General features: G+C 42.2%; 1 long non-coding RNA gene across 1 annotated transcript; it reads right to left on the bottom strand.

Annotated features, from left to right (window-relative positions):
* Positions 1 to 1,327: 1,327 nt before the first annotated feature.
* LOC121008535 lies at positions 1,328 to 5,552 on the bottom strand. Its single transcript, XR_005780594.1, has 3 exons — positions 5,496 to 5,552; positions 3,002 to 3,161; positions 1,328 to 1,431 (listed from the first exon to the last, which is right to left on the bottom strand). It is a non-coding gene; the product is annotated as an uncharacterized LOC121008535 (long non-coding RNA).
* Between the last annotated feature and the right edge of the window lie 19,986 nt (positions 5,553 to 25,538).

Raw genomic sequence — 25,538 nt, 5'->3', positions numbered from 1 at the left:
GACAGCAGAACCTATCAGCTACACTATATCAGGATCTAACCTACACTGACTATCTCCCACTAACTATCTGTATTATATATATAAGCTAACTAACTAGCTATCAGAACTGAAAAAAAACTGCAAAAAATGGCTGCTGGGGAGGTTCCTTTGTAGCAAGGGGTAGGCATTGCAGCCTTCTCATTGGCCCACAAGCAAGAAGCAGGGAGGGATCATGGGTTCAGATGAAAAAAAAATCTAGAATATTCTTGAATACGAATATATAGCACTATGTTCTAAATCTTTGCAAATTCTCGAAGTGGCATTTGCGATTCGAATATTCGCGCCCAACACTACTAGTCAATACAGAACTACCCTACACTTTGTCAATAATACTTGAATAACATCATTAATCCAGTCATTGTGCCTCTGCATGAACAACACAGGGCTATTCTCATCTTCATGAAAGACAATGTGCCATTTCATCGAGGTCGCATCATTAGGGAACGGCTGCTGGAGACTGGGGTACCTCAAATGGAGTCGCCTGGACTTTCTCTAGACCTGAATCCCATTGAAAACCTATGGGTTCAGCTGAGTCGCTGTGTAGAAGCTTGTAACCCTTTACCCCAGAACCTCAATGACCTGAGGGCCAGCCTTCAAGAAAAGTGGGATGCCATGCCTCAGCAGACAATAAGTTGTCTTGTGAACAGCATGAGATGTCGTTGTCAAGCTGTAATTGATGCTCAAGGCCACATGACAAGTTATTGAGACATTGACATTTTTTGTGGGGGTATACCCACTACTGGTGTTGGCTTTTGTTTCAATAAATTGTTTGAGATGAGGAAATCACCATTGCTGTTTTTACTTAAATGCCCAACTTTCATGATATAATATCACTGTGGCGGGAACTTTTTACATTTTCCATAAATTTCACCCATAAGCCAAATATCCCTAACTTTTTGTGAGTAGTGTATTTATACACAAAAGGACATAGGAATAGTGTTATAAATAAGCCACCAGACATACTGCAGATCCATCAATAGTGTGATTGTTTTATTGTGCTCTGATTGAGAGTTGGTGCAAAAGAGTAGATATTCTTTTTAGCTAATTTTTATTACATTTTGTAGAATAACATACAGACTGATAACATTTCTTTCAATGTCAACTTCAAGATATTACAACAATGATGGTAATTAGCAATGAAAGAAAAAACAAATTGTATCTTATATAAGTGCAATTATATTCTTTGAATAAAGTATAATAATATAGTGAATAGACAAGTTTGAGGCAACTAGGAGGCAAACTGGGTTTATGCTTCTTTTTTCCAGACAGCTGATTAGTCTCATTCAGAGCCTTTTATATTTTGATAGGTGATGATTGCATTTGGGGCAATAATGATCGACATCCTTACAACTGTCCAAGCAGAAAGGAATCAGGCAGCATCCTAACCAGCAACTATAGAAGAAGAGACAATTAGACAAGAAATAAATTAAGAGTTCACAGAAAACAAGCAATCATGGTCCTGGTTGGGATTGATTCCTGGAAGGCTTTGTAGATCATACACATTGCAATAATGCCATGGGGATTTACTAGTTCCATTTCTAAGAGTGGCTAGCCTTTTAAAGACCTCCATTGCAAATGTTGCAAGACTAAATTGGGAGGGGGCGGTTAAAGTTAGCAGTCACAGCCAGGCCCTGGCACCTGAAGAGGCCCAAAGACCCTTCTGCCCCCAAAGAAGACAGTGTTCAGTCAGGGTGCGGACGGATAACAACTGGATGGGGAAATCATCCATTTTAAAAGGGCCTAACACCTCTGGGCAGAAGCTGCCAATAGAAATAATGTTTTGTGATATCCAATTCCAATTGAGTTGTGCCAAATCACAAATTCAGGTGTGTTAAAAATTTACCTGGACTAAAAGGTCATGGTATGGCCATATGTTCAGGTTTTTTATGCAATTTTTGATGATCCACTTCTGATTTCAAACACTGCATAGAAAACTGAACGTTTGGGCATACTCTTAGGGACAATTGCATTATGTGCAATTTACTAGTACATTGTCATTAGCCAAATGCAGTCATTTATCAGGTTATACACTGTTTTAGGAATGTCTAGTTAGGAAAGTAAGGGTTGGTTCCCAAAAGGATTTTTTTGCACATTTGTTTGTAACTTGATCCAAAACTGCATCCAAAAAATGCACCAAATCCACAGTGTTTTAACAAAGCCTTAACCCCTTAAAGACAGGAACTATTTTCATTTTTGCTTTTTTTATTTTTCCTCCCGACGTTTCAGTAGCTATAACTTTTTATTGTTTCCATTTACATAGCCATGTGAGGGCTTATTTTGTTGTGGGACAATATGCATTTTTAATGCCACCATTTAATTTATCATGTTTTGTATTGGAAAACGGGAAAAAATTCTTTGTGGGGTAAAACTGAAAAAAAAAACACTAAAATTCTGTCAAGGTTTTGACATCATGGCGTTCACTGTGCGCTAAAAATGACATGACGTCCTAATTCTGCAGCTCAATACCATTACAGCGATACCAAACTTTTCATTATTTAAAAAAAAAATAACCTTTGAAAAAAAATCAAAATTTTCTTTGCATCTCCATTTTCTGACAGCCATAACGTTTTTAGATTTCAGTCTACAGAGTTGTATAAGGACTTGTTTTTTTGCATAACATAATTTTTAATATTTTGGTGTTTTTTCCCCCGATAACTATTAGCCTCCTTAGAGATCAAGAGGCTATTTAAAGGGTCAAACATTGACTTATAGGATAGCTGCCTTACATCTGGTGGCATTAGAGGCAGAGCTTGTTAAGAGCTCATTTGCATCCCTTTCTTCCCAGAATTCCAGAGAAGCATGTATGACCCATAAGTCTCTTCATGCCAATTAAGGCGCTCTCTCCCCAAGGAGAGAAAGTTCCCCCCTCAAATCCTTACATTGCTGGCATTGCCATTGTTGACATTTTTTTTTATTATCTGTGCAGGATTCATTATTATAGTCTGTTCATTTTAGTGCTTACCCGAGCAGAATCAAGGTGCCAAAGGTAGCCCAGACTAGGAGTCCATTGGTATGTTGTATACGTGTCAATATGTTCTCGCGACAAACAGGACAGGTGCATGATGCTGGAGTGTCAGCAAATGATGTTGCCATGACTACTGTTGTTACAGGGGCCATAACCACTGTCAACGATAAAAAAATACAAAAAATGGTAAATAGGATAGAACTTTCTACAGAAAAAAAAACAATAATTGCATTAGGGTAATTGCAGCAATAACAGGGCTGGATCCATCTGCAACCACATGATACCAGTAAAAAAAAAACATTCTAAGAAAAAACATACTGCTGTACTGTATATACAACAAAAACAACAGATGGGAAACAGATACGGTTATATAACTTACTGGTTTTTAGCTGCAGTTCAATTATTTTCAGATTCCAGCTACACTCAAGGCTGCTCTGAACCTGAGCTTACTAGAAAGTGCAGTCAGCAAAGCAGTGCTTGAGTTGCGACAAGATCAACAGACAACTGTGGAGGCTATCATGGAGTCATCAGTTTCCCTTATCGATATTGTACACAGGCCCGTCGCTAACAGACAGGCAAAACAAGCAATTGCTTGGGGCCCCGAGCTGGCCCCAAGCAGAGCCGGTGCTTGTTTTGCTTTCTTTTAAGGCTGCAGCCGCCTGAGCGCTCTATAGAGAGCCTCAGGCGGCTGCAGCACTCCTAGTTACCTCCCGAGTTCCTCCTCTGCTGACTGCTGCTCTGTAGCGTGGCCGAGCTCTCCTCCTCTACCTCCTGGCTGTCACTCAGTCCAGCCCGGTACCGTGCGGTACAGGAACAGGGGATTCAGTTTCCTGTTCCCGGCCGGACTGACAGGAAGTGTACACTGAGTGCTCACTTCCTTTTAGTCCGGCCGCGGCCGGGAACAGGAAACTGAATCTCCTGACCTGTACCACGCGGTTCCCGGCCGCACTGAGTGACAGCCAGGACTGGAGGTAGAGAGCGAGGAGCTCGGCCACGCTACAGGGTCCAGGCAAGGAGCCGGAGGACTGAATTAACTTAGGAACTTATCTAAGGTAGGGTAGGGAGTAAAAAAAAAAAAAAACAGGGAGGGGGAGAGTAAGTAGAACATTTGTTGAAAATGTTCAAATTTCATGCACATTAAATGCAACAGCAGTATTTGCACTGTAAACCTCCTTTTTTATTTATATAAAGTGTGGGTGAACTTAAACTGTATGGCTATACTGTGGTTCCTGTAGGCTTTGCGTGCGTAAGGTAGAGATGGTTACCGATCGGAGCCCCAGCGATTAAACTGGGACTCCGATCGGAACTCTCCGCTGCCACCAATGATAGGGGGGAGATTTTAATTAGGAGGGGGAGGGAGAGGGGGCCCACTGGCCACCAATGAATCTACAGTACTACAGGGGAGGGAGGGGGCCGCACTGGCCACTAATGAATTTAAAACTGGGGAGGGAGGGGGTGTGCCCCCTCCTGCCTGGCAGCACATGATCTCTTACAGGGGGCTATGATACGCACAATTAACCCCTCAGGTGCAGCACCTGAGGGGTTAATTGTGCGGATCACAGCCCCCTGTAAGAGATCGGGTGCTGCCAGGCAGCAGTGGGCAGTCTGTACACAGTTCAAAGTATATTCTAACTAGAAGCGTCCCCATCACTATGGGAATGCCTCTGTGTTAGAATATACTGTTGGATCTGAGTTTTCACGAAGTGAAAACTCAGCTCTGAAAACGCTTTTATGCAGACGGATCAGCAGATCCGTCTGTGTGAAAGTAGCCTACGGCCACGGACCACTGACGCGGATGCCAATCTTGTGTGCATCCGTGTTTTTTCACTGACCCATTGACTTGAATGGGTCCGTGAACCGTTGTCCGTCAAAAAAATAGGACAGGTCATATTTTTTTGACGGACAGGAAACACGGATCACGGATGCGGCTGCAAAACGGTGCATTTTCCGATTTTTTCACAGACCCATTGAAAGTCAATGGGTCCGCGAAAAAAAACGTAAAACGGAACAACGGCCGCGGATGCACACAACGGTAGTGTGCATGAGGCCTTATCCAGTGAAGGTATGCTGTCTGCTGCCTGCCCTGACTTTAGCCTGTCTACTATACTGACCATTTGCTGTCTGCTCTGACCTTTGATAAGTTTCACAGAATTGTACAAACCCTGCTTGCCCTGACCTCTGCCTGTTTACCGACTACGAGTATTGCCAGCGGATGGCCAGGATAACACCCTTAGGATTAGCCCAAAGTCAAACCAGTTAATTGGTACAGGGGGTCCACACTGACAAACCATTACAAATGCAAGAAACAGCACTCTTACATCAATCATTATCTTTATATATTGCAAGTTGTCACTGCTCACAATGGACTGCAAGTTGTGATACTGCAAAATATTATATTAAACTGTGTAGTAAATTGGCTTAATAAAAACTGATAAACTCCCCCCCCCCCGTAAAAAAAAATCTGTATGTGAATGTATCCACTGAACTTTACCTGTGGGCTGTAGTCCTCCAACTCCTGGTGCAGTTGGGTGAGCTACTCCAACACCTGTGTGAAATACAAGACAGCATCATACCCATGTAAAAATGAAATGGTAATATTACATAGTAACATAGTATATAAGGCCGAAAAAAGACATTTGTCTATCCAGTCCGGCCTGTTATCCTGCAAGTTGATCCTGAAGAAGGCAAAAAAAAAAAACTGTGAGGCAGAAGCCAATTTTAGCCACTTAAGGAGAAAAAAATTCCTTCCCGACTCCATTCAGGCAATCAGATAACCTCTAGATCAACAACCTATCTCTAGTAGCTATAGTCTGTAATATTATTACAATTCAGAAATACATCCAGGCCCCTCTTGATCTCTTTTAGTGAACTCACAATCACCACCTCCTCAGGCAGAGAGTTTCATAGTCTCACAGCTCTTACCGTAAAGAATCCTTTTCTATGTTTGTGTACAAACCATCTTTCCTCCAGGCCCAGAGGATGTCACGTTGTCACAGTCACAGTCCTGGTGATAAATAGATGATGGGAGAGATCTCTGTACTGACCCCTGATATATTTATACATAGTAATTAAATCTCCCCTCAGTTGTCTTTTTTCTAAAGTGAATAACCCTAATTTTGATCATCTTTCAGGGTACTGTAGTTCCCTCATTCCAGTCATTACTTTAGTTGCCCTCTTCTGAACCCTATCCAGCTCTGCTATGTCTGCCTTGTTCACAGGAGACCATAACTGTACACAGTACTCCATGTGTGGTCTGACCAGTCATTTGTAAAGTGGTAGGACTATGTTCTCATCACGGGTATCTATTCCCTTTTGATGCAACCCATTATCTTATTGGCCTTGGCAGCAGCTGCCTGGCATTGGTTTTTAGTGAGTGTGTACCGTTAATAACCACCTTCTGTTTTCTATTACTGAGACAGTTACTTACCCACATACAGACATTTTCTCCCAGTCCGAGCATTCTTATTTTATATACTAACCTTTTATGTGGTACAGTGTCAAATGCTTTGGAGAAATCCAGATATACCACATCCATTGATTCGCCACTGTCAAGTCTAGAACCTGCCTCCTCATAGAAACTGATTAAATTAGTTAGACATGACCGATCCCTCGTGAAGTCATGCTGATATGTCGTTATTTGCTTATAGTCATTGAGTCGCTCCAAGACAGCATCTCTTAGAAAACCTTTAAACAGTTTACCCACGACGGATGTTAAAATTACCGGCTTATAGTTTACAGGCTCTGTTTTTGGACCCTTTTTGAATATTGGCAACTTGTCAGTATAGAGTTCTTAAATATCAGAAATAAGGGTCTGACTATGACATTACTTAATTCTCTTAGGATACAGGGGTGTATGCCATCTGGTCCTGGCGATTTGTCTATTTTAATATTTTTAAGACGTCGCTGTACTTCTTCTTGGGTCAGACAGGGCACTTTTAATGGGGAATTTACTTTTACATTCTGCATTTTATCTGACAGTTTATTTTCTTCAGTGAATACAGTGGAGAAAAAAATATTTAACAGCTTTGCTTTCTCCTCATCGATCTCTGCAACTCCTCCCTCATCACTCTGTAAAGGGACAACACCTTCAGATATGTACTTTTTACCATTCATATAATTAAAGAACATTTTAGGGTTAGTTTTTCTATCTTTGGCAATTAATTTCTCGGTCTCTAATTTGGCTTCTTTTATTTGATTTTTACATATTCTATTTTTTTCCTTATAGTTTTTCAGTGCTTCCTCACGACCCTCCTGTTTTAGTGATTTAAATGCTTTCTTTTTGTCATTTATTGCTTTCTTTAAAGTTCTATTTATCCACATTGGTTTCTTTTTGTTCCTTAATCTCTTATTCCCATAAGGTATGTACCACTCACAATTAGTATTTAGGATGCTTTTAAAAATATCCCATTTTGTGGCTGTATTTTTATTTTTGAGGACTTTGTCCCTGTTAGTTAGGCCTATTGTAGCTGGCCAGCTAAGACCTGTCCTAGGTTGCTAGTATAGCTTGTATGTGTATACAGATGGACCTGCCAATGGCCTTGGTACAGTTCCTATGTTTGTGTGTTAAAGACAAAAGCAGAGTTGTTTGCTGTGACATCATGTTTTGGATGTCATATAACTTTTAGAGTTTGTGTTCACAGAAGCAGAAAAAGATAATATGCCTTTTAAGATTCATTTTATAGTGTAATGTAAGCTCAGTGACACAGCAAAAACAACAGAAAGCATAGTGTTAATCTGTTGTTGCTGGGAAGAAGTCTAGACCAATCACAGCCAGCTTCTCACACAGCAAGAGTTTTCACCAATCACAGCCAGCCTCACAGACAGCCTGTCTGGGAATTCACCCAGCTCCTGCTGCTAGAATCATTATTAACCAGAGATAGGAGCTGAAGAGACATTCACTCCACTGAGAGTTAAGTTTTATGGGAACAAGAGGCCAATATAGGTATTTAAAACAAGTTATATAATGTTAATATTGTTAGTATTGTGTTTAGAACTGTATACTGAACTAGATATATTCTAAATTCTCAATAAAAGCAGGCACTCACCATCTGGTATAGTCTAATATTGTATTATTATTATTTTACTCGATATACTGGTAAATTACATAAAAATATACATAAAATTCTGCATTAACCGCTTGCCGCCACGCTAACGCCGAAAGGCGTTATTGCGGCGGCTCCCCCAGGCTACGCTAACGCCAATTGGCGTCATCTCGCGTGAGCCGAGATTTCCTGTGAACGCGCGCACACAGGAACGGAAGGTAAGAAAGTTGATCTCCAGCCTGCCAGCGGCGATCGTTCGCTGGCAGGCTGGAGATGTGATTTTTTTAACCCCTAACAGGTATATTAGACGCTGTTCTGATAACAGCGTCTAATATACCTGCTACCTGGTCCTCTGGTGGTCCCCTTTGTTTGGATCGACCACCAGAGGACACAGGTAGCTCAGTAAAGTAGCACCAAGCACCACTACACTACACTACACCCCCCCCCCCGTCACTTATTAACCCCTTATTAGCCCCTGATCACCCCATATAGACTCCCTGATCACCCCCCTGTCATTGATTACCCCCCTGTCATTGATCACACCGCTGTAAAGCTCCATTCAGACGTCCGCATGATTTTTACGGATCCACTGATAGATGGATCGGATCCGCAAAACGCACACGGACGTCTGAATGGAGCCTTACAGGGGCGTGATCAATGACTGTGGTGATCACCCCATATAGACTCCCTCATCACCCCCCTATCATTGATCACACCCCTGTAAAGTTCCATTCAGACGTCCGCATGATTTTTACGGATCCACTGATAGATGGATCGGATCCGCAAAACGCACACGGATGTCTGAATGGAGCCTTACAGGGGCGTGATCAATGACTGTGGTGATCACCCCATATAGACTCCCTGATCACCCCCCTGTCATTGATTACCCCCCTGTCATTGATCACACCCCTGTAAAGCTCCATTCAGACGTCCGCATGATTTTTACGGATCCACTGAATGATGGATCGGATCCGCAAAACGCATACGGACGTCTGAATGGATCCTTACAGGGGCGTGATCAATGACTGTGGTGATCACCCCATATAGACTCCCTCATCACCCACCTGTCATTGATCACACCCCTGTAAAGCTCCATTCAGACGTCCGCATGATTTTTACGGATCCACTGATAGATGGATCGGATCCGCAAAACGCACACGGACGTCTGAATGGAGCCTTACAGGGGCGTGATCAATGACTGTGGTGATCACCCCATATAGACTCCCTGTTCACCCCCCTGTCATTGATTACCCCCCTGTCATTGATCACACCCCTGTAAAGCTCCATTCAGACGTCCGCATGATTTTTACGGATCCACTGATAGATGGATCGGATCCGCAAAACGCATACGGACGTCTGAATGGAGCCTTACAGGGGAGTGATCAATGATTGTGGTGATCACCCCATATAGACTCCCTCATCACCCCCCTGTCATTGATAACCCCCTGTAAAGCTCCATTCAGACATCCGCATGATTTTTACGGATCCACTGATAGATGGATCGGATCCGCAAAACGCATACGGACGTCTGAATGGAGCCTTACAGGGGCATGATCAAGGACTGTGGTGATCACCCCATATAGACTCCCTCATCACCCCCCTGTCATTGATTACCCCCCTGTCATTGATAACCCCCTGTAAAGCTCCATTCAGACGTCCGCATGATTTTTACGGATCCACTGATAGATGGATCGGATCCGCAAAACGCATACGGACGTCTGAATGGAGCCTTACAGGGGCATGATAAATGACTGTGGTGATCACCCCATATAGACTCCCTGATCACCCCCCTGTCATTGATTACCCCCCTGTCTTTGATCCCCCCCCCTGTCAGGCTGCATTCAGATGTCCGTATGATTTTTACGGATCCACGGATACATGGATCGGATCCGCAAAACACATACGGACATCTGAATGGAGCCTTATAGGGGGGTGATCAATGACAGGGGGGTGATCACCCCATATAGACTCCCTGATCACCCCCCCTGTCATTGATCACCCCCCTGTCATTGATCACCCCCCTGTCAGGCTCCATTCAGACATTTTTTTGGCCCAAGTTAGCGGAAATTATAATTTTTTTCTTACAAAGTCTCATATTCCACTAACTTGTGTCAAAAAATTAAATCTCACATGAACTCACCATACCCCTCACGGAATCCAAATGCGTAAAATTTTTTAGACATTTATATTCCAGACTTCTTCTCACGCTTTAGGGCCCCTAGAATGCCAGGGCAGTATAAATACCCCACATGTGACCCCATTTCGGAAAGAAGACACCCCCAGGTATTCCGTGAGGGGCATATTGAGTCCATGAAAGATTGAAATTTTTGTCCCAAGTTAGCGGAAAGGGAGACTTTGTGAGAAAAAAATAAAAAATATCAATTTCCGCTAACTTGTGCTAAAAAAAAGAAATTTCTATGAACTCGCCATGCCCCTCATTGAATACCTTGGGGTGTCTTCTTTCCAAAATGGGATCACATGTGGGGTATTTATACTGCCCTGGCATTCTAGGGGCCCCAAAGCGTGAGAAGAAGTCTGGTATCCAAATGTCTAAAAATGCCCTCCTAAAAGGAATTTGGGCACCTTTGCGCATCTAGGCTGCAAAAAAAGTGTCACACATCTGGTATCGACGTACTCAGGAGAAGTTGGGGAATGTGTTTTGGGGTGTCATTTTACATATACCCATGCTGGGTGAGAGAAATATCTTGGTCAAATGCCAACTTTGTATAAAAAAATGGGAAAAGTTGTCTTTTGCCAAGATATTTCTCTCACCCAGCATGGGTATATGTAAAATGACCCCCCAAAACACATTCCCCAACTTCTCCTGAATACGGCGATACCACATGTGTGACACTTTTTTGTAGCCTAGGTGGGCAAAGGGGCCCATATTCCAAAGAGCACCTTTAGGATTTCACAGGTCATTTACCTACTTACCACACATTAGGGCCCCTGGAAAATGCCAGGGCAGTATAACTACCCCACAAGTGACCCCATTTTGGAAAGAAGACACCCCAAGGTATTCCGTGAGGGGCATGGCGAGTTCCTAGAATTTTTTATTTTTTGTCACAAGTTAGTGGAAAATGATGATTTTTTTTTTTTTTTCTTACAAAGTCTCATATTCCACTAACTTGTGACAAAAAATAAAAACTTCCATGAACTCACTATGCCCATCAGCGAATACCTTGGGGTGTCTTCTTTCCAAAATGGGGTCACTTGTAGGGTAGTTATACTGCCCTGGCATTCTAGGGGCCCAAATGTGTGGTAAGGAGTTTGAAATCAAATTCTGTAAAAAATGACCAGTGAAATCCGAAAGGTGCTCTTTGGAATATGGGCCCCTTTGCCCACCTAGGCTGCAAAAAAGTGTCACACATCTGGTATCTCCGTATTCAGGATAAGTTGGGGAATGTGTTTTGGGGTGTCATTTAACATATACCCATGCTGGGTGAGAGAAATATCTTGGCAAAAGACAACTTTTACCATTTTTTTATACAAAGTTGTCTTTTGCCAAGATATTTCTCTCACCCAGCATGGGTATATGTAAAATGACACCCCAAAACACATTCCCCAACTTCTCCTGAATACGGAGATACCACATGTGTGACACTTTTTTGCAGCCTAGGTGGGCAAAGGGGCCCACATTCCAAAGAGCACCTTTTGGATTTCACCAGCCATTTTTTACAGAATTTGATTTCAAACTCCTTACCACACATTTGGGCCCCTAGAATGCCAGGGCAGTATAACTACCCCACAAGTGACCCCATTTTGGAAAGAAGACATCCCAAGGTATTCGCTGATGGGCATAGTGAGTTTATGGAAGCTTTTATTTTTTGTCAAAAGTTAGTGGAATATGAGACTTTGTAAGAAAAAAAAAAAAAAATAAAAATCATCATTTTCCGCTAACTTGTGACAAAAAATAAAAAGTTCTATGAACTCACTATGCCCATCAGCGAATACCTTAGGGTGTCTACTTTCCGAAATGGGGTCATTTGTGGGGTGTTTGTACTGTCTGGGCATTGTAGAACCTCAGGAAACATGACAGGTGCTCAGAAAGTCAGAGCTGCTTCAAAAAGCGGAAATTCACATTTTTGTACCATAGTTTGTAAACGCTATAACTTTTACCCAAACCATTTTTTTTTTACCCAAACATTTTTTTTTTATCAAAGACATGTAGAACAATAAATTTAGAGCAAAATTTATATATGGATCTCGTTTTTTTTGCAAAATTTTGCAACTGAAAGTGAAAAATGTCATTTTTTTGCAAAAAAATCGTTAAATTTCGATTAATAACAAAAAAAGTAAAAATGTCAGCAGCAATGAAATACCACCAAATGAAAGCTCTATTAGTGAGAAGAAAAGGAGGTAAAATTCATTTGGGTGGTAAGTTGCATGACCGAGCAATAAACCGCTAAAGTTGTGGAGTGCCGATTTGTAAAAAAGGGCCTGGTCTTTAGGGGGGTATAAACCTGTGGTCCTTAAGTGGTTAAAATACACTTTCAAAACAATATAATATCCATTGAGTACTGTCTATATGCTGTGATTAGTATTCCTACTCGTTCTTGGTTACAGTTTGGGGATAAATCTTGTGCTACCCTTAATCTCATGTCTGAATACCCTTAATCTAGTTCCTATATAATATCTTGCTTATTCACATGCAATGTTACAGATCAAATCGTGTTGTACACAGTGTCCATAAATACTTCACAGTTATCAATCTGTCAAAATTATATGTATCTCAAAAATTGTGAAAGTTCTTATAATAAAAAACTCCTGGTGTGTTCAATAACAAAGACAAAAATGAAGAAGAAATGAAGAAAAATGATGTGTCCCAATTCTTTTCAGTATCCCCAATGAGTGGGTTAGTATTATATTGCCTTTACAGGGTTAGGCGTTGGTGTAGGTCGGGTTTAGGTCTGGGGCATCCACCTGATGCGTTCCCTCTTAAGGTGGACTTCTTGTAATATTTTCCTTTTACAGGATCGATTTTCCTGTGGTGCCTCTTATTATGGAGTATCCCCCGAGGTTCGGTATTTAGTAGTATTACTCCTTGCTCCGGGTCTCCGGGCGTTCCACGCTCTCTCCTCTCTGCGTGTCATCGTCCCGGCAGAGCTCGGCTGTACTCTCGCTCTCTCGTGATAAGACACACCGGTGATCTCACTTGCACTCTGGTATGTGCAAGTAGTAGAAGTCCGTCTTTATAAAATCCGACATGGATTTATAATAACCCTCTTCTAGATCTTTTTCTTTCATGAAAAATATGTATATGTGTATATCCCCACAATGGATTATATACATTCTCGAATATATTCATCAAGCATATACTGTAGATCAGTCTATATATAAACTTAAAACATAGCATAATCATCTATTTATACTTGGGTTCTTCTTTAATTACCACTGTTTCTCCATCTTTTTGTTATTTCCAGATGGAACCATCTTACACCATGTGGCTAATTACTAACTCCTAGAAACCTAATTTGGAAGTTTAGGTCCGCATTTAGCGTCTTTGATGCATTTTATTTAGCATTTACCCTTCTTTAGTAGTTGTTTACCTTTCCCCTATTTGCAGTCTGATTATTATATTGTCACAACCAGACAGTTGAGAAGCTCTGACAGGAGCTTTCCAGATCATCCTCCTTGAGTTTCTTTGTTTTGGTTAAGTTCCTAATCTCGTTAGTCTATCTCAGCTGTCATGCAGTTGGACTGATTGCTTCCCTTTAAGTTCCTCCCCATGATGCATTACAACTTCCTGGAGTGTGTGTGTGCTTGCTGTTTCTATTTCCCAGTCCTCTGCAAGATAAGTGCTGTTGCTTTATTTGTGATTTTCTGTCTGCTGGATTTTCAGGTGACCCTGACTCCCTCCGTGTCTAGTGTAGGGAGCCGGTGGTCGTGTCCCCTCACTATTGTAGGGTCTTCAGGTATTAGATAGCCGAGGTACGCGGATATGCGCCCATCCACCTTTGGGGTGTTCGCATAGGCTGAGCAATTAGGGAGAGTGGCAGGTCTCATGTAGGGGTCTCCCTTTTGTTCCTTAGTTGTGGATCCAGTGAGTCATTATTGTATTGCATTGTCTTGTTTCCTGTACACCATCCGTGACATTATAAGCCGCCTAAACCGTCTCAAGCATGGATCCGGTTTCACTTTTGGCTGAGCGCTTCCAGGGTCTTTCATTGGAGGTAGCTGATCTCCGTAAGACTTTTTCTCAGTTTCAAGTGACCGGTTCAGCTTGCGTTCATGGAGTTTGCTCTGAGCCTAAGATCTCGCTCCCGAATACGTTCTCCGGGGGTAGTGAGTATTTTGTGCGTTTTAGAGAGGCTTGCAAACTCCATTTTCGCCTTCTTCCCCATTCCTCTGGTGATGAAGAATGGAGGGTAGGGATCATTATATCGCTGCTCAGGGGTAACGCTCAATCCTGGGCCTTTTCGCTGCCGGAGGGGGCACGGCCCCTCCGTTCAGTGGATGAATTCTTTTTAGCCCTGGGTCAGATATATGATGATCCGGATCGTATTGCTCTGGCTGAGTCTAGACTACGTCTGTTATGCCAGGGTAAACAATCCGCAGAGATATACTGCTCAGAATTTCGGAGATGGGCAGCTGATACTGGTTGGAATGATGCTGCACTCCGAAGTCAATTTTGCCATGGTCTTTCAGAGGGATTGAAAGATGCATTTGCCTTTCATGAGAGACCTACCTCCTTGGATTCTGCTATGTCTCAGGCCGTTCGTATTGACAGGCGTCTTAGAGAGAGAGGAGAGATCTCTCCTTCCTGTCATACTCAGTCCCGGGACAGTGCAGCGGTCTATTTCTGTGCGCAGGGGTCTCAGTCGCTGTCAGCCCCTTCTGAGCAGGAGCCCATGCAGCTGGGGTTGATTGCCTCTGACAATAGAAGATTCAGCCCGCATGGGAGGGTTTGTTTTTGTTGTGGAGGTATAAATCATTTGGCAAATGTTTGTCCCTCTAGGAGATTCAGGCAGTCTTCTGGGAGTAATAAAGAAACAAAAAGGAAAAAATCTTTTAAAAATGTTCCGTCTGTTACTATTGGCAGGGTTGAGGCGGACATTGAAGGTTTTCCGTTTGCTTGTAGTTCCCGTTTTGTCCTGCCTGCTAGGGTGGCGCTAGAGAGCAAGAGCATTTTTTGTGAGATTTTTGTGGATAGTGGAGCAGCTGTCAATCTCATTGATAATCAATTTGCAATAACTCATTGTTTCCAGGTATGCACTTTGGGAAAGGATATTCCTGTTTTTGCTATTGATTCCGCTCCACTTTCTCAGAAATCATTAAAGGGCATAGTTCACAATATCCGTTTAATTGTGAGTGATGCTCATGTTGAGGATGTGTCATGTTTCGTCCTTAGCGGTTTGCCTACTCCTCTAGTGTTGGGGCTACCCTGGCTCACTAAACATAACCCCACTATTGATTGGCAAGCAAGGCAAATAAATGGTTGGAGTGACTTTTGCAGAGAGAAGTGCCTCATGACATCTGTTTCTGAGGTTTCTACTAAGACTGTACCACCTTTCCTCTCTGAATTTTCGGATGTCTTCTCTGAGAGTGGAGTTCAGGATTTGCCCCCGCACAGGGAGTACGATTGCCCTATTAATCTCATCCCAGGCGCCAAGCTGCCTAAATCTCGTTTATACAATCTTTCCCAACCTTAGAGGGTCGCTATGCGTGCTTATATCTCTGAGAGTCTGAGAAGAGGACACATATGACCCTCGAAGTCACCTGTTGCCGCTGGTTTTTTCTTTGTTAAGAAAAAAGATGGTTCTTTAAGAATTTGTCTGGATTTCAGGGAGCTGACCCTTATCCGCTTCCTCTGATCCCGGACCTGTTTAACCAGGTTGTTGGGGCTAAAGTCTTTTCCAAATTAGACCTAAGAGGGGCATACAACCTGGTCAGGGTCAGAGAAGGAGACGAATGGAAGACGGCTTTCAATACCCCTGAGGGCCATTTTGAGAATTTGGTTATGCCTTTTGGTTTGATGAATGCCCCAGCCGTTTTTCAGCATTTCGTGAACAGCATTTTTTATCATTTAATGGGAAAATTTGTATTAGTGTATTTGGATGACATTTTGATTTTTTCTCCTGATTTCAAGACTCATAAGGAACATTTACGTCAGGTCTTGCTCATCCTGCGGGAGGATAAATTATACGCGAAACTGGAAAAATGTGTGTTTGCGGTTCCAGAAATTCTATTTCTGGGGTTTCTTCTCTCCGCTTCTGGTTTTCGCATGGACCCCGAGAAGGTCCGCGCTGTGCTTGAGTGGGAGCTTCCTGAGAATCAGAAGGCGCTGATGCGTTTTTTAGGCTTTGCCAATTATTACAGGAAATTTATTTTGAATTATTCCTCTGTTGTTAAACCACTCACTGATATGACCAGAAAGGGGGTAGATTTTTCTTCCTGGTCGGTAGAGGCGCGTAAGGCCTTTTCTAATATCAAGGAGAGTTTTGCTTCCGCTCCCATCCTGGTACAACCTGATATTTCGTTACCCTTCATAGTTGAGGTTGATGCTTCTGAGGTAGGGGTGGGTGCGGTCTTGTCTCAGGGTTCCTCTCCTGCCAAATGGCAACCATGTGCCTTTTTCTCGAAGAAACTCTCCTCCGCAGAGAGAAATTATGATGTGGGAGATAGGGAATTGTTGGCCATCAAGTTGGCTTTTGAGGAATGGCGCCATTGGCTAGAAGGTGCCAGACACCCTATTACCGTGTTTACTGACCATAAAAATCTGGCCTACTTGGAGTCAGCCAAGCGTCTGAACCCGAGACAGGCCAGATGGTCTTTGTTCTTTTCAAGGTTTAAATTTGTTTTCACGTTCCGTTCTGGGGTTAAGAATGTGAAGGCAGATGCCCTGTCACGTTGTTTTCCGGGAGGTGGGAATTTTGAAGACCCGGGTCCCATTTTGGCTGAAGGTGTGGTAGTCTCTGCTCTTTTTCCTGAATTGGAGGCAGAGGTGCAGGCAGCCCAGTCAGAGGCTCCTGATCTTTGTCCTCCTGGGAGGTTGTTTGTGCCTCTTGCTTTGAGACACAAGATTTTTAAGGAACACCACGATACGGTCCTTGTTGGGCACCCGGGGGCAAGAGCCACACTGGATCTCATCGCTCAGAGATTCTGGTGGCCTGCGCTTCGTAAGTCGGTTGAGGGTTTTGTGGCAGCTTGCGAGATTTGCGCTCGTGCCAAAGTCCCTCATTCACGGCCATCAGGTGCTCTACTTCCCTTACCCATTCCTTCCCGTCCTTGGACACATCTGTCCATGGACTTCATAACGGACTTGCCTCGTTCCTCGGGGAAGACTGTGATTCTGGTGGTGGTGGACCGTTTTAGCAAAATGGTGCATTTCATCCTTTTTCCTGGTTTGCCAATGCTAAGACGCTGGCGCAGGCATTTATTGACCACATTGTCAAATTGCATGGTATTCCTTCAGACATAGTCTCTGATAGGGGCACGCAGTTTGTTTCCAGATTCTGGAAGGCTTTCTGTTCTCACTTGGGGGTTCGGTTGTCATTCTCTTCTGCTTTCCACCCGCAGTCGAATGGCCAGACAGAGCGCGTCAATCAGAATCTGGAGACATATCTGCGCTGTTTTGTGGCGGTGAATCAGGAGGATTGGTGTTCTTTTTTGTCCCTTGCTGAGTTTGCTTTAAATAACCGTCGTCAGGAGTCCTCTGATAAGTCACCATTTTTTGGTGCATATGGGTTTCATCCGCAGTTTGGGACTTTCTCGGGAGAGGGGTCTTCTGGTTTACCTGATGAGGACAGATTCTCCTCGTCTTTGTCATCTATTTGGCAAAAGATTCAGGGTAATCTAAAGAGCATGAGTGAGAGATATAAGCGTGTGGCAGATAAGAGACGTGTGATGGTCCGGACCTGAATGTTGGTGATCTGGTGTGGTTGTCTACCAAGAATATCAAATTGAAGGTTCCCTCCTGGAAGTTGGGTCCTAGGTTTATTGGGCCTTACAAGATCCTGTCTGTCATCAATCCTGTTGCCTACCGTCTTGATCTTCCTCAGATTTGGAAGATCCATAATGTTTTTCATAAGTCCTTATTGAAACCTTATGTTCAACCTATTGTACCCTCGCCTTTGCCGCCTCCTCCGATTATGGTTGATGGAAATCTTGAATTTCAGGTCTCTAGGATTGTGGATTCTCGTCTTGTCCGCGGTTCCCTCCAGTACCTCGTTCATTGGGAGGGTTATGGTCCTGAGGAGAGGATGTGGGTCCCAGTGACGGACATTAAGGCCTCTCGTCTCATCAGGGCTTTCCATAGGTCCCATCCTGAGAAGGTGGGCTCTGAGTGTCCGGAGTCCAGTCGTAGAGGGAGGGGTACTGTCACAACCAGACAGCTGAGAAGCGCTCACAGGAGCTTTCCAGATCCTCCTCCTTGAGTTTCTTTGTTTTGGTTAAGTTCCTCATCTCGTTAGTCTATCTCAGCTGTCATGCAGTTGGACTGATTGCTTCCCTTTAAGTTCCTCCCCATGATGCATTAGGTTGCGGCTTATACAACTTCCTGGAGTGTGTGTGCTTGCTGTTTCTATTTCCCAGTCCTCTGCAAGATAAGTGCTGTTCCTTTATTTGTGATTTTCTGTCTGCTGGATTTTCAGGTGACCCTGACTCCCTCCGTGTCTAGTGTAGGGAGCCGGTGGTCGTGTCCCCTCACTATTGTAGGGTCTTCAGGTATTAGATAGCCGAGGTACGCGGATATGCGCCCATCCACCTTTGGGGTGTTCGCATAGGCTGAGCAATTAGGGAGAGTGGCAGGTCTCATGTAGGGGTCTCCCTTTTGTTCCTTAGTTGTGGATCCAGTGAGTCATTATTGTATTGCATTGTCTTGTTTCCTGTACACCATCCGTGACATATATAGGGGATATATCTCCTGCTCTTTGGTTGTTGTAGATAAGTGATCTCCTCTATATTCATTTTTAGTTTTTATTTTACTCTTTCTTTCTCTTTATTTATTCCTGTATATCTTCTAAATGAATCCTTAGATTAAAAACCAGAAGACATCGAAGAAACGCATCAAAGTCCCAAAAAACGCATCTGCGGTTCCTGTTGCATTTATGATGCGTTTTTTCCGAATTTGATTATCATATGTTCCCAAATATTATAATACATCTTGCAAGATCAAGAATTGGGATTCTAACACATTTTGAGAACTAAGGATGTTATTTCTACCCTCAATTTTTCTTTCTTTAGATTTAGTATACACAGATGTTATAGTAATATGGTATCTATTGTATAGTTACTTATTTACTTTTTCCTTCTCTTTATTTATTCCTAATCTATTGATTAGAGTACAAAATAAACAACTAATCTGCAGTACATACCAAAAAGAGGTTTCTCGAAACAGATATATCCTTTTCTCAAGCTGCCATCTACCAAGATGGCTGCTGGAAGTCCCAACTAGACAATTCAAAAGGATACAAAGAAAATGCACAGAAGTAGCAGATTTTGAGAGGGAATCTAAAACCATGAAAGAACATTTTTCAGATAAAAAATACCCCACCAGTGTATTGGAGAAGGCACTAACAAAGGTTAAAAACATGCAAAGAGAGACTTTCTTTGCGGAAAAAAATTAAAGAGAATACAGGGGAAAAGAAAGAAGACAATTTAAGAATAATATTACCGTTTAACAAACAACACAAAAAAATTGAAGGTATTGTGAAGAAAAACACTGGCATCACCTATTGGGGGATAGACTAATAGGTCCCATTGTCAGTGAAGGCCCTTTGATAACCTATACAAGGGCTCAGAATCTATCCCTAAAAGTAGCCCCATCAATTAAAAACAAGCTAATCAACCCAACCATTCACAACTGGCTAAAGTTGAGTGGGTTCTACAGATGTGGAAAATGCGGGGTTTGTAAACTCACTGCATTCCCTAAAAAGACCGTAGAAATTCAATCACGGGTGAATGCCTTTGTATGGAAGATAAAAGATTTCTTGACCTGTAGTTCAAGTAACATCTTATATGTCATAGAGTGCCAGTGCAAGTAACAATACATTGGTAGAACAAAACGCTCTCTAAAAAAAAGATTGTCAGAGCATATTACGAATATCAAAAACGGGTATGAGAAGCACTCTCTCTCTCTACACTACAAACAACATCATAACAAAAATCCTGGAGGTATGGTCTTCGCGGCCTTTGAAAAAGTGGATGTACACTGGAGAGGAGGAGACCATATTGCCAGGATGTCATGGCAGGAATCCAGACGAATTTACGATTTTGAAACACTCCTTCCACATGGGCTCAACTCGGACTTCAAACTCTTTGGTTTTTTATAAAAAAGGGGATGGGTGCCTTCCTCTGATGGGACATCCTGAGTTTGGCTGTCTATCAGCACCAGGATCTCCCCTCAGGAAGAGGCTCCCTCCCCCTTACACATCAATACATATCATATTACAGAACATTTGAAGATATTAAATATATAGAAAAATTGAAGACAGAAACTACATCCTTAGTTCTCAAATGGGTTAGAATCCCAATTCTTGGTCTTGCAGATGTATTATTTGGGAACACAATATAATGAAATGATGAAATCTGGAAAAAACGCATCATAAACGCAACAGAAAACGCAGGTGCGTTTTTGGGGATCTCGATGCGTTCTTCCATTTTTTCCTGTTTTTTTTCTAGGGATTCATTCAAAACAAAGTAGAAGGTATAAAGGAATAAATAAAGAGAAGGAAAAAGTAAATAAGTAACTATACAATAGATACCATATTACTATAACATCTGTGTATACTAAATCTAAAGAAAGAAAAATTGAGGGTAGAAATCACATCCTTAGTTCTCAAAATGTGTTAGAATCCCAATTCATGATCTTGCAAGATGTATTATAATATTTGGGAACACATGATAATCAAATTCGGAAAAAACGCATCATAAACGCAACATTCTTCGATGTCTTCTGGTTTTTAATCTAAGGATTCATTTAGAAGATATACAGGAATAAATAAAGAGAAAGAAAGAGTAAAATAAAAACTAAAAATGAATATAGAGGAGATCACTTATCTACAACAACCAAAGAGCAGGAGATATATCCCCTATATAATAATCAGACTGCAAATAGGGGAAAGGTAAACAACTACTAAAGAAGGGTAAATGCTAAATAAAACGCATCAAAGACGCTAAATGCGGACCTAAACTTCCAAATTAGGTTTCTAGGAGTTAGTAATTAGCCACATGGTGTAAGATGGTTCCATCTGGAAATAACAAAAAGATGGAGAAACAGTGGTAATTAAAGAAGAACCCAAGTATAAATAGATGATTATGCTGTGTTTTAAGTTTATATATGGACTGATCTATATTCTTGATGAATATATTCGAGAATGTATGTAATCGATTGTGGGGATATACACATATACATATTTTTCATGAAAGAAAAAGATCTAGAAGAGGGTTATTATAAATTCATGTCGGGTTTTAGGTGGGTTTGTGAGCCATAAGATAAAAGAAGGGGGTAGTAGCGCTTACACTATAGCCACTGAGGAAGAGGGTGATCCCTTGAAACATGTCTGGCAGATTTTGAGAGCAAAAACTACCCACCTAAATCCGTATAAAGATCGATCAAGCCTATTATTCGATATTATAAAGACGGACTTCTACTACTTGCACATACCAGAGTGCAAGTGAGATCACCGGTGTGTCTTATCGCGAGAGAGCGAGAGTACAGCCGAGCTCTGCCGGGACGGTGACACGCAGAGAAGAGAGAGCGTGGAACGCCGAGAGACCGGAGACCGGAGCAAGGAGTAATACTACTCAATACCGAACCTCCAGGGATACTCCATAATAAGAGGCACCACAGGAAAATCGATCCTGTAAAAAGGAAATATTACAACAAGAAGTCCGCCTTAAGAGGTAAGGTAAGAGGGAGCACATCAGGGGGACGCCCCAGACGCAAACCCGACCTACACCAACACCTAACCCTGTAAAGGCAATATAAAACTAACCCACTCATTGGGGATACCGAAAAGAATTGGGACACATAATTTTTCTTCATTTCTTCTTCATTTTTGTCTTTGTTATTGAACACACCAGGAGTTTTTTTTATTATAAGAACTTTCACAATTTTTGAGATACATATAATTTTGGCAGATTGATAACTGTGAAGTATTTATGGATACTGTGTACAACACGATTTGATCTGTAACATTGCATGTGAATAAGCAAGATATTATATAGGCACTAGATTAAGGGTATTCAGACACGAGATTAAGGGTAGCACAAGATTTATCCCCAAACTGTACACAAGAACGAGTAGGAATACTAATCACAGCATATAGACAGTACTCAATGGATATTATATTGTTTTGAAAGTGTATTTTAATGCAGAATTTTATGTATATTTTTATGTAATTTACCAGTATATCGAGTAAAATAATAATACAATTTAGACTATACCAGATGGTGAGTGCCTGCTTTTATTGAGAATTTAGAATACATATTTGCTACATAGGATGAACAGGTGAATCATCTAAAAAACAGAGCACCTTAACCGTAAAACTGATACGGGTGAGCCACGATATACATTTTAACAGTTTTTTGAACTAGATATATGTGTTTACTTACAGTTCCACCAAATAGTGATTGCAAACTACAAATTGCAAGCATACAAACCAGATTCCATACAAATTGCATACTGCAAACTGCAAACCAAGTTGAGCAAGCAGAACTATTAGATAGACCTCAGATATACCTCTCAGAGAGATCATAAAGTGCTTAAATAACTTAAAGTGAGTGTACAGATACTCAAGAGAGAAATATATCCACCAGCTTATGCATACCGCCATTTTGTGATATCTTTCCAACACGTGTTTTGTACATGGACTATCTGCTGCGGAGGCTGCAGTGTTATATGAAGAAAAGTTGAAGTTAAAAAAGAAGTTATTTCAAGCATTTGGTGTGCTCTTTAAACCTACTGTTTCCATAGAACGGAGCTAGAGGAATTATAGAGTAATAGACAGTCTGGTTAGAGTCAGAGATACCAAAATTCTTCTAATGCCACAGCGCAAAAGGCACTTCATAGTGCTGCACCTGCCACACCTATTGCCTCTCTTAGTTGGCAAAATTTAGCTTTTTTGAAGTTTGGTATTTTTGCTCCTTTCTGAAGAAACACTCTTTTGAATGATAATTGGAAGGTTATTACTTTATGGTCACTATTTCCCAGGTTTCCCCCAACCTGAACATCTGTTGTTCTGTCAGGTCTATTAGTTAATACTAAGTCTAGTATGGGCGTCCCTCTAGTCGGGTCCTGAACCAGTTGGGAAAGGTAATTGTCTTTGGTTATTGCCAAGAACCTGTTTCCTTTATGAGATGTACAGGTTTCAGTTTCCCCGTCTATATATGGGCAGTTGAAGTCCCCCATAATAACGACCTCATTATGATTTGCCGCCTCATCTATCTCGTTTAGTAGTAGATATTCTGTGGACTCTGGTATATTAAATGGTTTATAATAATCTCCTATTAGTAATTTACTATTGTTTTTGCCTCCATGTATTTCTACCCACAGTGACTCCACATGTTCATGTTCTTCACTTATATCTTCTCGGACTGTGGGCTTTAGACAGGACTTTACATACAGGCAGACCACTCCCCTCTCCGGTTTTGGCTATCCATTCTAAACAGACAGATCTCATGTGAAATTAGCATGCCTTTAAATTTAGAAAGGATAAAGATAGAACAGCTAATAGAGAAGAGTCTTACAAAAGAGAATACATCTCATGTCTCACTGATTCATGTATTAAACCATCTTTCATCACTGTATGTAGCCGTAACTCATCAGGGACAAAGCAAAGATAAATAAAAAATCTATAGCATGGCCTCAAGGTTTGTCATGCCAGTCCAATAAAACAAAGAATGCTGCTTCTTCTTTTGAAATATCTGTTTGTGCATACACCTTTCCCAATGAGCATTTTCATTCCAAAATTTGGAAACCGCACTTAGAGCCAGTGACGTCACCGAACACACTGCTGGGCAGAAGCCTCCGCCCGGCAGTGTGTTATTACCCAGATATGTCAGAGGGCCACAACAGGGACCTCAACCTCATCGTCTACAGGTTCGTATTCTGACCCGCTAGATTTGTCAGATGAGGGTTCTTATTCCTCATCCGACTGGGTCAGAAGCCTGTAGGCCTCTTCAGAAGAATACCCCTTACTTGCCATTTGGTCAACTCAATTTAGGGGGTATTCCCTGAGACTACCCAAGAAAAAAAGCAAGCCTGTCTTACAAATGGGAGGCTAGCGAAGTACAGGAAGCCGCTGTGATTGATAAAAAATATCAAAACAGATTTTTTTATCGCCGCAGCGCTTGTGAAGTGATTGTGCAGTGATAGAAAAATAATAACCGGGTGCCTTGGCTTAAAACAATACATCCCAAGCAAGCGCGCCCGGTATGGGGTCAAATTGTATAAGCTCTGTGAAAGGGCCACAGGCTATACACACAAATTTCGAGTCTATGAGGGTAAAGATCAGACCCTGGAGCTGGTCGGTTTTCCTGACTACCTGGGGAGCAGTGGGAAGACAGTCTGGGACTTGGTGTCACCCTTATTTGGCAAGGGGTACCATATTTATGTGGACAATTTCTACACAAGTGTGCCCCTCTTCAGGCATTTGTTTCTAGAACAGATTGGCTGCTGTGGCACCGCGCGACCTAGTAGCCGGGGCTTCCCCCAACGGCTCGTTACCACCCGTCTTGCAAGGGGGGAGAGGGCTGCCTTGTGTAACGAAGAACTGCTCGCGGAGACAAGCGTGACGTTTACATGCTCTTCTCCATTCACGCAGACACGACAATCGAAATTGAACGAGCAACTGGAGTCATTGAAAAGCCCCTCTGTGTCCACAACTATAATTCGCTCATTGGAGGGGTGGACTTCCATGACCAGATGTTGGCTCCTTATTTACTTTCCCGCAGGACCAGACGCTGGTATAAGAAGGTGTCTGTATACCTAATTCAATTGGCTATGTACAATAGTTTTGTTCTTTACAGTAAGGCTGGGAGAACAGGATCCTTCCTCAAATTTCAAGAAGAGGTCATCGAGAACCTCCTGTATCCAGGAGGTTCCGTGGCCCCAACCACCAGTGTAGTGAGCCGTCTACACGAGCTACATTTCCCCAGTCGTTGCTGGTACCTCAACCCAAGCGCCACCCCGAAAAAAATGTTGTGTCTGTAGCAGGAGTGGAATAAGGCATGACACCAGCTATTTCTGTCCTGACTGCCCGTACCACCCTGCCCTATGCTTAGGGTAGTGTTTCCGGAAGTACCACACACAGGTACACTATTAGTATAGGGATTACGTGACACAGGACAGGCACACAGGGGTCTTAGGGCCCTTTCACTCACAGCTGCTGCAAACCTCTCCTTTCACCTAGGACAAAGTGCATAATGTACTTCGCCACATCTCTGGGCGATGGGCGATTTGCGCTTTGCACATTGTCCCATGGGGAAGGAGAGGTTTGTCCTATAAAGATAAAAAAATAAAAATAAATCACAGGTAAGCAAAAAAGTTA

Source organism: Bufo bufo, chromosome 7 (assembly GCF_905171765.1).
Source record: "Bufo bufo chromosome 7, aBufBuf1.1, whole genome shotgun sequence".
NCBI classification, from domain to species: domain Eukaryota; kingdom Metazoa; phylum Chordata; class Amphibia; order Anura; family Bufonidae; genus Bufo; species Bufo bufo.
This window is presented reverse-complemented; position numbering and strand designations above follow the sequence as displayed.